The 15109-nt window shown below is 37.3% G+C and overlaps 1 pseudogene; it reads right to left on the reverse strand.

The window, feature by feature from the left end:
• Positions 1-10209: 10209 nt before the first annotated feature.
• The window catches only part of LOC100350935 (protein-L-histidine N-pros-methyltransferase CARNMT1 pseudogene), a 31866-nt pseudogene continuing 26966 nt past the window's right edge, over positions 10210-15109 (reverse strand).

Raw genomic sequence — 15109 nt, forward strand, 5'->3', positions numbered from 1 at the left:
GTCAGTAGCATCTCACACAATGCTTTGTGCTGCAAATTATTACAGTTTACCTGACTACTGCTGGTCTCTCGCGATACTATTCTATCCTGTATTTTCTGGCATTAACTCATGATAATTTTCCTGAAAAACATCATTTTCTGTTGATAACAGCACTTTGGAAAACTGAAGTTCTGGAATGTATTTAAAATGATTGTCCAGTCATTTTTACATTCTTGTTAAAAAGATTTTTCTTTCTCTCTCTCTCAATTTGAAATATTATTTTCCAAAAATCTTCATCCTGGGAATTTTGTCATAACTCAATTAGAACTGACAGCACATTACAAATTCTACTTTTACTTTAACAAATTACTGTACCAAACTTCCTTCAGGCTGCACTTTGATTATTAATTAGCACACATATCATGTAGCTAGAGGAAGATGGGCATTTTATGGTAAAGGCTTTTCTCTCAATTAAGTGTAACAGCTTATTCATTTCCAATGACTTTGAGGTTAACTTTTAAAACTCGTTTTCAACTCTGTTTTTCTTAGTGGTAGGATATAAACTTCTGTGATTTCCACTGATTGGTGGGTGAATATTCAGTCTCAACTCCAGTAACAGTGTATGATTCTGGAATGGTGGCTTCCCTTTTTTGGTTATTGTGTGATCATCAGTAAACTCAGCGTTTAGATGCCAAGCACATTAAAGTCTACAATGCCCTTTAATCAGTAGTTTTTTGAATTATGAAAAAAAGTCAGACAAGTCCTCCTGGCTATCTGTTGGAGGAGATAGATTACATGTATTGAATAAATCTACAGTAAAACTTCAGAAAGAGGTTATTCACCAGTAACGGGTACATTTCTCTAAACTAGGTTGAACTTCAAAGGATGCTTACATGTGATTTTCCTTCTAGAATTACACGGATTTAATCTGAGCCTCATTCACCCTATAATGTTCTCCTCATTTGCCTGACTTTACCCTTCCTATGATGATTCAAGAAGACAGCTGAATTCTGACTCCTGTCTGAACAATTGGTCACAGTTGCCTCCACCTTTGAGCCTGGAAAGCAACTACTATAAATGCTAACCACCCCAATGGCCTTTTGAAGAATGAACAAAAGAAAAAACATATGGTTATATGATCAGCCAGGAATATTTCATATAAAACCAGGGTTGATATTTTCTAGTAGCTATTTAAGTTTAAATTCTCAATGGACTCCCAGTCCATACTGGATTCTGACATTAGCATCCTCCTAGACGCAAATTCATACAGCAACTCTAATCTTGTCCTTATAGGACAAAGTTCTTGGGTTTCATTTCTTTTATCTTTATATCTCAGTTTTGCATCAGGCAACCTACTGCTCTACTGGTGTTGCCGTTCATCCTTACACGTTTAGAGATATGAAGATTTCAGGAGAGATATAATGAGATCTTTGTCCCTGCCCTAGAGGAAGGCAGAATCATCATTGCTATTTCTCAGCAATCACGGAGCACGGGATTATGTTTTTAATGCAGAGAAAAAAGTAAGTTACGTCTTTTTTGGGAAACTGATACATATTTTAAATCATACGTGAGATGTTTACATGCATAAGGATGCATATAAAGTATCACTCCATGCCTCGTTACAAATTCCGGATGAAACTGTGGACACATTACAGTATATCTGCCAACAAGGATAACTTGAAAGAGCAGATAAAAGCAAGAGCTTTATTTTCCCTCCTGTATATAGATACATCACACTCTTCTGGAAACAAATGCATATTTATAGATAGAAACAAAAATAATAATGACAAAGAAATATACAGCTGTGTGTTTTAATGTATAAAAATTGTGTCTGATGGACTCCCCTAGAACTGGAAATTTGATCTTTTGAATAAATCTTTTTTTAAAATGGGAACATGTTAACTCATGTACCTGTGAGAACAAATTATCCTGTAGCCTAGCTCTGCTGCTGTTAGTTTATCCTGCATGCCTTTGTTACGAATTTATTGACAGACAGAAACCTGGTACTTTTGCTATCATGGATTACAGATCACTTTGCTTCAGGGGGCTGCTCACTGATGCCATTTTCAATTTTCAGTTTAGACGTGGACTTAATGCACCACTTGAAATACAGCAGATTTTCATCTCTAAGTTTTATCTCCAGTATAATAATATCTAAAACCATGTTTTTGGCTTCCAGGTATCATAAGCAAACCACACTTTCTGGTTTATTTCAACATTTCAAAAAACATATATACGATATTCTAATCATATCTCTCAGTAGTCATACTAACACAATTCTGTATTTTTATAAATGAACCATTTTAATTTAAATAAACAAATTTAATTATGAAACATTTTAATGTCTATGTTTCATCATTGTAAGGATTTAAGTTTTAATAAGTGGTCGTAAGAAAATTTTAAAAAATGATCTAATAATAGAGTTGAAGAGCAATGAAACAAAATCATAAAATAAATTATGAGGTATTATAAATTATTTATTGATTATACAAGAGAATAATTGGGCAGGCTGATAAGCATATAATGTTATTTTTTCATGCACAGGTTTTAAAAGGACACTTCATAGATTGTCCAGCTGATTCTTGTCATTGTAATAGTTCAAATAAATCAAGATTCATAAATCTTTTTAATTGCCTGAACTTTCTGAGACTAGGAAAGCAGATGAAATACATTTGCATTGATTTATGAGTAGGCATGGAGTGTATGTATTTTCTTATCTTGCTTTTTTGAAGGGTTTCTTCTAAGAAGTGATGACATTTAAAGGGATGAGAAAGCTATGTGGACTCACAATTCATGCTTACAACCATGCTAGTCACTTTGATAGTGGCCAAAAAGGGCTTCATGAATTAACAACTGTTTACAACCAAAACCTAATCTAGTACCTGATCTGTTTGTTCATATTATGCTATTTTGAATTTTTTAGTGTTTTGTTACAGTTAAATATGAAGTGCAAAGATAAGTCTACATTTAGTGAATTATGAAAAAAAGGCTTATACCACGTACACATAACACTTACCAAAGTGTAGAATTTCTGTTATCCCCTTACATCCTCTAGTTAGTCTTCTCCATCTCCTACTCCAGTTGTTTCATCTGTCATAACAGATTTGTCTTACCTACTTTGAAGTTTCACATACAGGGAATCAGAGTCTTTATTCTTTTGTTTTCCACTTCTGTCTCTAACCAAAATAGTGTCAGCATCTATATTTTTGTATGTACTGACAGTTTGTTTCCTTATAGAATGATATCGTTCTTTATGAATGCGCTATATTTGTATCCATTCTCCTGGTAGATACTGAAAGCTGGAAAGTCTCAGGCTTTGCTTATTACAAGGATGCTACTATGAAAATTCTTAGCTAAGGCAATTTGTACTCATGTTTATTGCTCTTAGATAAAAAAAAAGAAGCAAAATTCATGGAGCATAGTTTTAGGAAAGTATCAAACTATTTTTGGAAGTCTATGTATGATCCCATTAGCAGTTTTTGAGAATTTCAGTTGCTCTACAAAGTTATCATTTAATGTTTTCAGTTTTTTAAAATTACCAATTTATGTGTGTGGTGTTATTTCATTGTCATTTTAACTTTTCATTTCTGGTAAATAATCATATTGATTAACTTTTTCATGTCTTTATTAGACATTTGAGCATTTTCTTCTATGTAGTGTTTGTCACGAATTTCTAAAATAGGGTTTCCTCAATATAATGCCATTACCAAAAAAAAAGAAGAGGACTAGAAACAGAAAAATTAAAAAAAAAATAATTTTGTGCTGTACTGTCATATCCATATTTTTCTCCCACATTTGTGAACATAAATTGTCCTCTTAGATTACCTATTCAATGAACAAAAAATGTCATCTTTGTAATTAATTCATCTTTTAAAATTTGTGTATTTATTCCCTTGTGTCATTGAATGGTAAAGATGATCTAGAATTCAATAAGTTAATGGTTAAATATATATAATTATTTGACTATAATTTTCTTTCTGTAGTATTTCTGTAATGATATTTTGCACACTGAGAATTTAACCTACAAGTTTATTTAATTTCACTGTAATTTTAACTTTAATGTTTCAGCATGATTAAATATCTAAATTAAACTCTGAGTATATTCAACATAAGGTTTATATGTAAAATTTTTAACTATATTTGTTATATAATATTTAATGTTGCACAAAAACAATGACTAATGCATAACATTTACTATTAATCATTCTTGAAAGCTTCCATTTAAGATCTTAATCATTTGTAGTTTCTAAAATGTTTCGTTGTAGTACCTTAAAAGATTAAGTGAAGAGAATAGTCATGAAATGCTTCCATTATATAGCTGAGATTTCTGTTCCATGCAAATCATGGTTCAAGCCACATTTGTAGGAATGTAGAAACAGTTGTTGGAAGAATTCAATGCCAAGAAACAAAGATAAAAGGAGCAATTTATGGAGACTAATTTTCTGTGTCCAGTTATCTCAAGTCCAACTATAAATGACAGAGATTTTTAATACTATGTATTAAAATGTGTAAGAGCCAATTCCATGCCATCTACAATAGTCAGAGTTTAAATTAGAGATTGAAAGCCAGAAGTTTAAAAGAATGGAGAGAATTACAATCCAAACAGATTGTAATAGAGCTTGGTTTGGGAAAGCAGTAGTAGATGGCCCAAGTCCTTGGGCCTCTGCACTTAATTGGGAGACCCAGAAGAAGCGCCTCACTCTTGGCTTCAGATTAGCTCTGCTCCAGCCATTTTGGCCACTTGGGGAGTGAACCAGCAGATGGAAGACCTCTCTCTCTATCTCTGCCTCTCTGTAACTCTGCTTTTCAATAAATAAGTTAAATCGATAAACTGTACTTTGGAAATTTATATTTACTAAATAAAAGTTAAAAAAATGATCAAATCTCAAAATGTCAATTTCACTCATATACACTATACTTTTAAAACTCTATTAATTACCAAATATCAACAAAAACATGATATTTGTCTTTTTAGGACTTTCTTATTTCACCAAGTGTAATGCTTTCCAGGTGCATCCATTTTGTTGCAAAAGACAGGATTTAATTCACATGGCTAAGTAGCATTCCATAGTGTATATATATACTACATTTTCTTTTTTTTTAAGATTTATTTTATTTATTTGAAAGACAGAATTACAGAGAGAGGTAGAGACACAGAGAGAGGTCTTCCAGCAGATGCTGGTTCACTGCCCAGATGGCCACAATGGTCAGAGCTGTGCCGATTCGAAGCCAGGAGCCAGGAGATTCTTCCTGTTCTCCCACATGGGTGCAGGGGCCCAAGGATTTGAGCCATCTTCTACTGCTTTCCCAGGCCATAGTAGAGAGCTGGATCAGAAGAGGAGCAGCCAGGATTAGAACTGGGTCCATATGGTATGCCAGCACTTCAGGCCAGGGCTTTAACCTGCTGTGCCACAGTGCTGGCCCCATATACTACATTTTCTTTATACATTCATTAGTGATGGGCGTCTGGGTTGATTCCAAATCTTAACTATTGTGAATTGAGCTGCAATAAACATGGGACATAGATAACACTTTCATAGCTGATTTCATTTCCTTTGGCTAAATTCCCACAAATGGGATGGCTGGGTCATACGGTAGATCTATTTTTCAGATTTCTGAGGAATCTCCATACTGTCTTACATAATGGCTGAACTAGTTTGCATTCTTACCAGTGGTGGAGCAGGGTATTTTCTCCCCCATGTTCTTACCATCATTTTTTGTTTGTTGATTTCTATATCAGAGCCATTCTAACTGTGGTGAGGTGAAACCTCATTGTGGTTTTCATTTGCATTTCTCTGATGACCAGGGATCCTGAACATTTTTTCATGTGTCTGTTGGCCATTTGATTTCATCTTTTGAAAAATCCTTGTTCAAACCTTTTGCCCATTTCTCAACTTGGTTATTTTCTGAAGTTGTTGAGTTTATTCAGTACTTTATAGATTCCAGATACTAAACTTTTTCAATTGAATTGTTTGCAAATACCTTTCTCATTCCTTTAATGCATCTTCACCCTTTGTTGATTGTTTCTTTTGCAGTGAAGAAGTTTCTCAGCTAGGTGTAATTCCACTTGATTATTTTTTCTTTTATTGCCTGCGCTTCAGAGAGATTTCCCAAGAAGCCTTTGCATATGCCAATGTCTTACAGAGTTTCCTCCAATGTTCTCCTCTAGTAATTTTGATGGTTTCATGTTAAATATTTATATCCTTGATCCATTTGAGTTGATTTTTGTATAAGGTATGTGGGTAGGAATCTTGTTTCATATTTCTGTACATGGAGATCCAATATCCCCAGAACCATTTGTTAAAGAGGCTGTCTTTTCTTCAGGGATTAATTTTAGCTCCTTTTTCAAAGATTAGTTGGTTGTAGAGATTCTGTTCTATTTCATTGGTCAACATATCTATTTTTCACAAGTACTAGGCTGTTTTTATAATTGCTCTGTAGTATGTCTTAAAATCTGATATTGTTTTGCCTCAGGCTTTTTAAAAAGATTTATTTATTTGTGTATTTGAGAGGTAGATTACAGGCCAAGAGAGGGAGAGACAAAGAGAAAGGTCTTCTATCCACAGGTTTACTCTACAAATGGCTGCAACAACTGATGCTAGGCTGATCCAAAGCCAGGAGCCAGGAACTTCTTCCAGGGCTCCCAAGCAATTGGCCATCTTCACTGCTTTCCTAGGCCATAGAAAAGAGCTGGACTGTAAAAGGAACAGTCAGAACACAAACAAGTACCCATATGGATTGCTGGCACCACAGGTAGAGGCTTAACCTTCTACAACACAGAGCCAGTTGCCTGGTGGCCTGGTTTTGTGTTTGTTGTTCAGTGTTTCTTATCTATTTGGAGTCTCTTGAGTTTACATATGAATTTTAGCATTTTTTTCTAGATCTGAGAAGAAAGTCTTTGGTTTTTATTGGAATCACATTGAATATGTGAATTGCTTTTGGTAGTTTAGACATTTAGATGACATTAATTCTTCTACTCATAAACATGGAAGACTTTTCCATTTTTTTGTGTGTCATCTTTGATTTCTTTCTTTAATGTTTTATTATTTTCATCCAAGAGATTTTTCACCTCCTAGGTTAAATTTATTCCAAAATACTGAAAATTTTTGCAGCTATTTTATGGGAGACTGATCTTAGAAGTTCTTTTTCAGCCATGGTATTGCTGTGTATGTAAAGGATATTGATTTTTGGGTGTTAATTTATGTCCTGCTACTTTACCAAACTCCCTTATGAATTCCAAAAGTTTCATAGTAGAGCCTTCTGATTCCCCTATGTATATAATCATGTCATCTGCAAACAGGGATAATTTGACATCCTTCTTTCCAATTTGTGTCCCTTTGCTTTCTTCTTCTTGCATAATCTCTCTAAAACTTTCAGAACCATATTAAATAGCAGTGATGGAAGTGGGTATCATTGTCTGGCTTCAGATCTTAGTGGAAATGCTTCCAACTTTTCCCCATTCAATAAGATGCTTTCTGCGGTGTTTCTCCTACACTGCCATGGTTGTGTTGAGGAATGTTCCTTCTATATTTAATTTGCTTAAGGTTTTATCATGAAAGGATAGTGTATTTTTCAAATGTATTATCTTCATCTATTGAGATAATTGTGTGGTTTTGATTATTCACTTGACTCTTTAGTGTTAATGTGATGTATCACATTGATTGATTTGTATAGGTTGTACTATCCCTTCCTAACAGATATATCCCATTTACTCTGGGTGTATGATCTTTCTGATGTGTTGCTGGATTCTACCAGCTAGTATTTTGTTGAGGAATTTTGCATTTATGTTTGTCAGTCATATTGGTCTATAATTCTCTTTTTTTTTTTTTTAGTTTCATAGCAATTGGCAGACTTTAATATTCAAGAATTAAATCCATCATACACATTAGAAATACAGGAAATTTCATGCAGACATGAAGCTTCCAATTCAGCCCTTGTGGCAACTTTTTGAATTAGTTACATATAAATACAGTACACTTTACAGTTCCCAAACTTCATAATTTTTATCCTGTGATTTGTAGGACTTCTCTTTATGTTGTGTATGTGTATATATATATATATGTATATATATATATACCATCTTGTCCACTTGATTAGCGTATTTAAATATGCATCATTTCAGAATAAAGAAAATGTTTTAAAAAAGCAAGCACAATAACCTATCTCCTCCCACTTTATGAAAATTGAAGCTTTTGTGTGTAAAGTTAATTTAAGGAAAAAAAACTTTTAAGGCTCACACACTTTAGTAGCTAGGATTAAACATAAGAAATGAAAATTTAAATAAATCCTCCAGTGACACTTCTAATATTGACTGATTCTACCTTTTCAAGTTTAGAATATATAAACTGAAAAAGCTGTAAGAAAAAGAGATGCAAATTTATGTAGAATATTTTAAAAATATTCATGTGAGAAATGAAAAGCAAATCAATGATTTCAGAATTAACTAAAATATTATATAATTTAGAAGTGTAAGTAACATTGTTAAAAAAATCACCTGAGAGCAAAACAATTTTAATTAATAAAACCAACCCACCAGTGCCAACTTGTTTTTCCTATGTGAGAAAAACAAAGATCATCTGTTTTGATACAGTTGTAAAAAACAAATAGTAGCCAATGAATAAAAAGCACTTCTAAATCACTCAAAAACAGCGTGCAATCCTTTAGATTCAATGGATGTTTTTTTAAAACTTTGTTTCTTTTATGATTTAAGAGAAAAAGATTTTCCCTTAATTTCAAGTTCATTCATACAGGTAATGAGAATTCACACCGAACGAACATCTGCCACGTACTGAGGGACACATAAATGAGAAATAGATTTTAAAATTCCTAGTACGACAAGTCATATGGAACCCTGTTGTGCATGGTAGGAGTGAGGATCATAAGACTTCCCTCACTGTATGCAGACACAGGTCCCCACCCCCACTAGTAAGATGCCACCTCCAATAGTAACTCCCTATCCTAAGTGACAACAAAGCTCTAAAGATTTACAAGTAAGTGTTCTTATTAAAACATGACAATTATGCTACAAGCACATTATTAAGTCCATCTAATCCAAATTGCCACAGAGGTCCTTTAAAGCAATCACAATAATCTGTGAAAATATTCAAGAAAAATTATTCCTTTCCTCCAAGAAAAGGTTAAAACATGAGTCATCTCTACTTTTCAAGCTACTGGAAATGGAATAATGAACATTTAAAAATAATAATAAAAAGGAAAACTCCCTCCAATAAAGATCTGCTAGAGGTAGAAATTTAAAGCAGCATACACTGTTTAAGCTCCATCAATCAGGGAACAAAATGGTGTTAATCTAAAATTACCTAATGTCTGCTGTTTACAATATTGAAGACACAGACCATGGATTGTAATTTATCCCTGAATTTCATATTCAAAATTTCCTTACATTAATACCATTATGATAGTTTTTACTAGTATATAATTGTTTTGACAAAAAAGTGCTAGTTTTCATAATCCAGATAATCTAAAGACATTATTGTAAACATCACACTGACAAACTCTGTATTCATTTAGTTTGAAACTGTATATTTCAAATGGGCAGATTTTATTCTTATTTTCTCAGCTTCCTAACACTACCTTTAAAAAAGCTTCTGTGCCTCATTTATAATATTGAGCTCTCGTACATTTCAAAGTGATCCATGATGAGTATGTGTTCATCAAGTGTTCAGTTTAGTGTGGCTAAAGACTTAATTTCTCAGTTACCTGAATGCAGTTTACTGACTTGTGATGCTATTAAATTTAGCATCTCATGAAAATGAAATTTTTATGCTTCTCTAAGTTCAACTAAGCTAGCAAAAATAATGTGAATGATAAAAGAATCATATCTTTTATGTATAGATTGTTTAGGTCCAAATGAATAGAAGTCCCAATAACAGATGCAGAATGTGACAGAAAGATCTTTAAGACTCTGCCAAAATAACTCCAATGCAAACACACACACACACCAAAGAGAGAGAGAGAGAGAGAGAGAGAGAGAGAGATTATGTAGACTTCAATACGATTAGTCAACAAGATGGCAGACTTGCAATGGATATAGCTTCAAGAAGACACTGGAGATTAGAATTTTTCCACTCAAAGACCTGAGCTTCAAGGAAAGTATACTTGAAGACATTTCCTCCATATTACTTATGTAGTACAAATCTGTATGGCATAGTATATTTCTGAAAAAGCAATAGACATATTAAGAAAATAGACACTATTTCTAGGTCTAGGAATAAGAAGGCACCACTGATTTAAGGTTTTGTCCTGTCATCATTGATAGTTGATTTTGAGTTGTTTATTTCTGCCTTTTCTTATTAGACTTTTTTCTGAGTAATGTAACTTAAGACCATTAGTGCGGCTTACGGACCACAAACAAGACACATTCATAGTAGTATTTCATCATAGATAGATCATTCACAGTATACGTTAACAAGACAGATTCTTTTTCCACCTCTACTTAGAATCCATATTGCAGAACGACATTCTTTATACCCTCATAGCTCAATTCTATGGAAAGTTCATTTGCCAAATTTTCAAAGTGGTACAAAAGAGGCCCTAGATTTATCCAAATTCCACCTGGTTTGAGTATTTTCCATATTGTATCAATATAATCAATTACATTGTGAGCTGTATCTATGAAGAAACAGGTAGCAGTACAGTCCCAGGTATTGCATTCTGAATAAATCTCCTACAGTCATAGAAAAGTTAGAACCAGGAGGAAGACTGTGGGGGTCAACATCAGGGAAAAAGATGGGTCGAATCTGATCAGCTGATCTCTGGTTATTGCTAAACTGATGGATCCAGGGATAAGGATTGTGTTTATTAATTTCAGAGCATCTGTTGAGTACAAAGTTGGAAGAAAAGAGCATAAAAAAACTCCATTCATTTCCTTGACAAGCATAACCTAGCGTAGCTATTTCCCAGGCTAGTCTTCCTAGTCCAGCACCAGGTACCAGAATAGTTACTTTAGACGGATCCCATCTCTCTTTGGGAAAATGTTTTAAAATGTCTTTAATGATTGGCTGGTAGCAGGCATCCCTTTCTGCTTTCCCAGTTTCACTCCAGTCTCTCACAAACTGTTTCAATGTGGATTTTAACTTATCCATGTCAAACGTAGATGCTGGCATAATCTTTCCATTCCCATCTTCTCCATATTCTTTATTTTCAAGCATACGTATGCAATCATTCACAATGGTCAGTAGTATTTCTTGATTATGATCAATGCATTTTCGGATCTTGTCCAAATGTAGAACAAATTGAGGCAGTAGTTTCTGTTGATTAGGTGGAAGAGATCGAAACTGTCTTCCTGTTCGGTGTACTCGCTCATGCATACTGGTGCCGTATTAAAGATCTTCCAGAAGTGCTCGCGCTCGAGCCTCTCCTCCTCTTCCTCCGTGCTGCGCGGCCGTCGACGAAACCGCCGCGGCCGAGCCCAAACGCCCGGAGGAGAACTGCACTTCCACCTCCTCGCTGCCACCGTGGCCGCCGCCGCCGCTTCCCCCGCAGCCTTCGGGCAGGGCAGCTGCGAGGCAGGAGGCAGGGGGGGGGGGGGGGGGGGGGGGGCGCCTCGGTGGCTGCATCGCAGCCCCGGCCCTCGGCCTGCCCGCTTGCGTCTCACCGCGAGTGAAAGCGTGGTGGCGGCTGCTTGGCCTTCCTCTAGAGGGCGCCTGACGCGGACATGCCCCCAGCTCGCGGTGGGCTCCGCCCCCCGCCGCCCTCAGGCCTCCATTCGCACAGGGCTCCGGGAACAAACGCGCGTGCGCGTGCGAGGGTACCACAGCGGGCCGCGGCTGCCAGCGCTCATTTCGGTCTATAATTCTCTTTTTCCTGGAATCTTTTCCAGTTTTGGAATTAAGGTGATGCTGCCTTCATAAAGAGTATGGCCAATAGCATTGATTACCTCTGGCCTGTTGGCTAAGATCAAGTGCATAGTGTTGATTAGCTCTGTTGCTTCTTGATTTTCTTTCTAGGTGATCTATTGATGAAAGTGAGTATTAAAGTACACCATTACTATTTTTTTTTTTTTTGACAGGCAGAGTGGACAGTGAGAGAGAGAGACAGAGAAAGGTCTTCCTTTTCCATTGGTTCACCCTCCAATGGCTGCTGCGGCCGGCTGCTTCGGTCAGTGCACCGCGCTGATCCAATGGCAGGAGCCAGGTGCTTCTCCTGGTCTCCCATGGGGTGCAGGACCCAAGCACTTGGGCCATCCTCCACTACACTCCCAGGCCATAGCAGAGAGCTGGACAGGAAGAGGAGCAACCGGGACAGAATCTGGCGCCCCGACCAGGACTAAAACCGGGGGTGCTGGCACCGCAGGCAGAGGATTAGCCTATTGAGCTGCAGGACCGGTCCCACCATTACTATTGTATTGGAGTCTATGTCTCCCTTTCGATCCTTTAATATTTGTTTTAAATAACCAGGCACCCTGGCGTTGGATGCATGTAAAATTATTATAGTTACATCTTCCTGATGAATTGATCTCTTAATCATTATGTAATGCTCTTCTTTGTCTCTTTTAAAAGTTTCTGTTTTAAAGTCTATTTTGTCTGGTACTTGGATGGCTATCCCTACTTGTTTTTGCTTTCTATTAGCATGGAATATATTTTTTAATCCTTTCTTTTTCAGTCTGCATGTCACTTTGTTGATGAGATATGTTTCTTATAGGCAGCAAATACATGTATCCTTTTTTTTTTTTTTTTGACAGGCAGAGTGGATAGTGAGAGAGAGAGACAGAGAGAAAGGTCTTCCTTTTGCCGTTGGTTCACCCTCCAATGGCTGCTGCGGCCGGCTGCTTCGGTCAGTGCACCGCGCTGATCCAATGGCAGGAGCCAGGTGCTTCTCCTGGTCTCCCATGGGGTGCAGGACCCAAGCACTTGGGCCATCCTCCACTACACTCCCAGGCCATAGCAGAGAGCTGGACAGGAAGAGGAGCAACCGGGACAGAATCTGGCGCCCCGACCAGGACTAAAACCGGGGGTGCTGGCACCGCAGGCAGAGGATTAGCCTATTGAGCTGCAGGACCGGTCCCACCATTACTATTGTATTGGAGTCTATGTCTCCCTTTCGATCCTTTAATATTTGTTTTAAATAACCAGGCACCCTGGCGTTGGATGCATGTAAAATTATTATAGTTACATCTTCCTGATGAATTGATCTCTTAATCATTATGTAATGCTCTTCTTTGTCTCTTTTAAAAGTTTCTGTTTTAAAGTCTATTTTGTCTGGTACTTGGATGGCTATCCCTACTTGTTTTTGCTTTCTATTAGCATGGAATATATTTTTTAATCCTTTCTTTTTCAGTCTGCATGTCACTTTGTTGATGAGATATGTTTCTTATAGGCAGCAAATACATGTATCCTTTTTTTTTTTTTTTGACAGGCAGAGTGGATAGTGAGAGAGAGAGACAGAGAGAAAGGTCTTCCTTTTGCCGTTGGTTCACCCTCCAATGGCCGCCGCGGCCGGCTGCTTCGGTTGGCGCACCGCGCTGATGCGATGGCAGGAGCCAGGTGCTTCTTCTGGTCTCCCATGGGGTGCAGGGCCAAGCACTTGGGCCATGCTCCACTGCACTCCCTGGCCACAGCAGAGAGCTGGCCTGGAAGAGGGGCAACCAGGACAGAATCTGGTGCCCCGACCAGGACTAGAACCTGGTGTGCCTGCGCCGCAAGGCGGAGGAATAGCCTAGTGAGCCGCGGCGCTGGCCAGTGTATCCTATTTTTCAATCCACTCAGCCAGTCTGTGTCTTCTAATTGGAGAATTTAGGCCATTTACAAGGTACTATTGATAAGTAAAGACTTGCTCCTGTCATTGCAAAATATAGGCTACTAATATGTTCCAAAAAGCAGTCCTCAATATGAGCATGGAATCTTCTAAAGTGGCCCACTAAGGCAGACATGGAGCTCTGAGCCTTTAACGCTAGACACGGTGATTACCCAAAGACCCAGCTACACTCTATGCCCTATTGTGTAGTCACAGAATTCCCCCAGTCACAATGTGCAAGGTTCCCATTGTCATGGGGTCCTAGAGGATCCAGTATCATCCCTGTGAGCCTTCCCCATGCAGGGAGAGAGTAGAGATGATCTCAGAGCTACCTGCCTGTTGGTGCTCTGCCTTGGGGGTTTGAACCTTGGAGCCTATGTTCAGTTGAGAAGAAGGGAGCAACTCACAATCCTAAGTGGGTACCAGCCCTCTGTCAACCCTCCCAACCACATCAAAGTCAGTGAGAAATACAGATTTTTCTCTGTGGTAAAATCCCCTGGTCACATGCAAGAAAGCCACAGCAGCCTCTACTTTTTTCAAGATGCCACCTTCTTGCTGCCAGTTGCCGGGTGCCCACACTGGGGGAAATGGACAAAGAAAGGTGCTTTTCCTTCACCCGCTTAGGTATGTACGCTGGCCCCTGCTAGGGCTCTAGGCTGGACTCAAAAGTCAGTGTGGTCCACAAGGTTCTCCCTCATTCAGTATCACCAGTGCCACGGCTGCCGGAGTCTGCTCTCGCCTCGCTCTCAGAAGCTGGCAGGTCCTCCAGCTTCTGGCCGCAGGAGTCATGTGTGGCGTCCCTGCTTGTTTCTGCCCAGTTGCTCTTTCCACGCAGCTCCACAGAATTCCTCTTCTTTCTGTAAAATTTCTACCTTAAAATTATTTCAACTCCCCCCTGAATTACACCACCTCTGTTTTTCTTCTGCTATCTTCCCCTGGTCAAAATCAGCACATCAGTCATCATGGACTCCCCCATAATTATATTTTTCTACTTGTACTAAGTGTTATTTCAAAACATAGAAGTTTTAGCACTTGAAATTTTCAGAATAAATATTGACAATTTTATTATCCCCTGCAATGTTTTATTAGAGTTAAATACAGATAAGTATTCCATTATGATGTACAAAGTTTTCTATTATTCTAGATAAACATTTAAAATTTTGTAATTTCTGAATTCACAAAAAATATACATTTGAACACATATAAATTATTTATTCACTACATATTCATTTGTCATGTATATGAAAATTACTTCTTTTTAAATTTATTTATATATTTATATAAAGGGAACAGATTTCATATATTTTATATATACAGTTTTAAGAACTTAATGATACTTGACAGGCTTCCTTCCTTCATTCTTCTACCTTCCTTCCTA

Source organism: Oryctolagus cuniculus, chromosome 12, assembly GCF_051225735.1.
Source record: "Oryctolagus cuniculus isolate XC-2025 breed Fujian yellow rabbit chromosome 12, ASM5122573v1, whole genome shotgun sequence".
Lineage (NCBI taxonomy): Eukaryota > Metazoa > Chordata > Mammalia > Lagomorpha > Leporidae > Oryctolagus > Oryctolagus cuniculus.